We start from the raw sequence: 3,400 nt of genomic DNA on the forward strand, positions 1-3,400 counted from the left end.
CTACATATCCTAAAAGAACCCTATCAAGTAAAGCAAATGCCAAGAGGTCAAAAACAACAGAAAATTTTAAAGCATATGATAAAAGCAGACGATATGGATAACCCAAACCCAAAGACCCAAATCAAAAGATCAGAGGAGACACAGTACTTGGAGCAATTAATCAAAGAACTAAAGACAAAAAAATAAGAGCATGGCACAGGATATAAAAGACATGAAGAAGAGCATGGCACAGAATATAAAGGACATGAAGAAGACCCTAGAAGAGCATAAAGAGGAAATTCCAAGAGTAAAAAAAATAGATGATCTTATGGAAATAAAAGAAACTGTTGACCAAATTAAAAACAGTCTGGATACTCATAGTACAAGATTAGAGGAAGCTGAACAATGAATCAGCACCCTCGAGGACAAAAGAATGGAAAATGAAAGAACAAAGAAAGAATGGAGAAAAAAATAAAAAAAATCGAAATGGACCTCCGGAATATGATAGATAAAATAAAATGTCCAAATATAAGACTCATTGATGTCCCAGAAGGGGAAGAGAAGGGTAAAGGCCAAGAAAGATATTCAAGGAAATTGTTGGGGAAAACTTCCCAAACCTTCTACACAATATAAATACACAAAGCATAAATGGCCAGCAAACTCCAAATAGAATAAATCCAAATAAACCCACTCCAAGACATATTCTGATCAGACTGTCAAATAATAAGGAGAAGGAGCAAGTTCTGAAAGCAGCAAGAGAAAAGCAATTCACCACATACAAAGGAAGCAACATAAGACTAGTTGTGACTACTCAGTGGCCACCACCGAGGCGAGAAGGCAATGGCATGACATATTTAAAATTCTGAGAGAGAAAAATGTCCAACCAAGAATACTTCATCCAGCAAAGCTCTCCTTCAAATTTGCAGGAGAGCTTAAATTTTTCACAGACAAGCAAATGCTGAGAGATTTTGCTAATAAAAGACTTGCCCTACTTCAGATACTAAAGGGAGCCCTACCAACAGAGAAACAAAGAAAGGAGAGAGAGAGATGGAGAAAGGTTCAGTACTAAAGAGATTCAATATTGGTTCATTGAAGGACAATAAGAGAGAGAGGGAAAAAATATATCTGACAAACATAAACCAAAGGATAGGATGGCTGATTCAAGAAATGCCTTCACAGTAGTAACACTGAATGTAAATGGATTAAACTCCCCAATTAAAAGATATAGATTGGCAGAATGGATCAAAAAATATCAATATGTTGCATACCAGAGACTCATCTTAGACAAAGGGACACAAAGAAATTGAAAATGGAAGGATGGAAAAAAAATTTCATGCAAGCTACAGCCAAAAGAAGGCAGGAGTAGCAATATTAATATCAGATAAAATAGACTTCAAATGCAAGGACGTTATGAGAGACAAAGAAAGCCACTACATATTAATAAAAGGGGCAATTCAACAAGAAGAAATAATAATCATAAATGTTTATGTACCCAATCATGTTGCCACAAAATACATGAGACAAACACTGCCAAACTAAAGGAAGCAATGGATGTTTCCACAATATCTGTGGGAGACTTCAACACTTCACTCTCTCCTATACATAGATCAACCAGACAGAAGGCCAATAAGGAAACTGAAAACCTAAACAATCTGATAATGAATTTGATTTAACAGACATATATAGAAAATTACATCCCAAATCACCAGGATACACATTCTTCTCTAGTGATCACGGAACTTTCTCCAGAATAGACCATACGCTGGCACATAAAACAAGTTTCAATAAATTTAAAAAAAACTGAAATTATTCAAAGCACATTCTCTGACCACAATGGAATACAATTAGAAGTGAATAACTATCAGAGACTTAGCAATTCACAAACACCTGGAGGTTAAACAACAACTCCTAAAATAAATGGTTTATAATGTAGAATGTAGGGGAACTAGTGATAGAGAGCAATTAATGAAGGGGGAAACGATAACCCAATAAGAACAGACAAGCTATTGTGGGTAAATTTAACGTTCTGGGAATGCCCAGGAATGACTATGGTTTGTTAACTTCTGATGGGTATGGCAGGAACAAGTTCACAGAAATGTTGCTATATTAGGTTATTTTCTTGGGGTAGAGTAGGAACATATTGGAAGTAAAGTAGTTATTTTAGGTTAGTTGTGTTTTTTTTTACTCCCTTGTTATGGTTTGTTTGAAATGTTTTTTTATTATATAACTTAAAAAAAATTTTTTTTGATATAGTTAATTTAAAAAAAATAGAGTTAATTAAGAGTTAACGACAATCAATGCAATATATGATACTGGAGTGGATCAAAGAATTGAGGAGAAAAGCTCAAAGGGGGCATAAGGAAAAACTGGAATATAGAATTTAAGCTTTATATCCATATTAATTTTCTTGAATTAACTTCAGTTAAGTTAATGACATAGGTGAATATCCTTGTTCGTAGGAAATATACATGGAAGTGTTATGAGTTCAAGGAGTAAGATACATGCAAACCTGCCCCTCAAATGCTCAGAAAATGATAAATGGGTAGATAGATAACTGATAGAAAGTTAACAGATACAGTTGAAGAAAGAGATGGGGCGGAGGGAGGGAGGGAGGGAGGGAGAGAGGAAGGAAGGAAGGAAAGAGAAAGAAAGGTACTGCAAAGGTAGCAAAATGTAAAATTGGTAGATACGGATATCTGGGGGTGGGGGAGTGTTGGAGTTCTCTGTATGGGGTCTGTATTGTATTTGCAACTATTCTATATGTTTGAAATTATTTCAAAATAAAAATTAAAAAAAAAAAAAATCTTAGTTATTCCTTTGCAAATAAACTTGTTTCGCTCTTCCTAAAATATGCACGTTGGCTACCTAGCTCCACACCTGTACACATACCCTTTGGAGTACCTTTCACCCCTCTTGTTTATCTAATTTCTATGGAAAATTCACTACTCACTTCAATTACCACTTTAAAAAGACTTCATTGATCAATAATTAACTCAGTAACTTATAATTCCTCTGTATCCCTTGTACTTACCTATATTTATTAACTTTTTCATGTGGATAAAGACTACCTATTGTGATTTCTTTTATGGCCAGAAACACTAAAACAATGGTGGACACTAAAAAATTTTTTGATTAATTGACAGCAACATCACTCTTGACACACACACACCCTAGGATACAATATAATAAAGAAGAAATTACCTATTCAATTAAATGCAAACAAGAACTTCTAATGGATACTGTACAGTGGAATAGATGCTTATCATTCCTTCACAGGCCTTCTTCAACCTAGCAGTCTCATGAGGAAACTTGAAAATATAGAAGTAAAATAAATTCCAGTATTACTAAAATCTATTTGGGAACAATTTTCTACTTCAAATAAATTAAAGTCATATTAGAGACTTTTAAAAAATCAACTTAC

At 34.1% G+C, this 3,400-nt stretch overlaps 1 protein-coding gene across 2 annotated transcripts in view; it reads right to left on the bottom strand.

Moving 5' to 3' along the window:
* Nucleotides 1-3,287, bottom strand: part of TTC37 (tetratricopeptide repeat domain 37) — a 91,296-nt gene extending 88,009 nt beyond the window's left edge. For both annotated transcript variants that reach the window (XM_037801290.1, XM_037801289.1), the window contains exon 1: nucleotides 3,183-3,287. The gene's annotated coding sequence lies outside the window, so the exon portion shown is untranslated. The remainder of the gene's footprint in view (nucleotides 1-3,182) is intronic.
* Nucleotides 3,288-3,400: the final 113 nt, after the last annotated feature.

The sequence above is a fragment of the Choloepus didactylus genome, chromosome 13 (genome assembly GCF_015220235.1).
Source record: "Choloepus didactylus isolate mChoDid1 chromosome 13, mChoDid1.pri, whole genome shotgun sequence".
NCBI classification, from domain to species: Eukaryota; Metazoa; Chordata; class Mammalia; order Pilosa; family Megalonychidae; genus Choloepus; species Choloepus didactylus.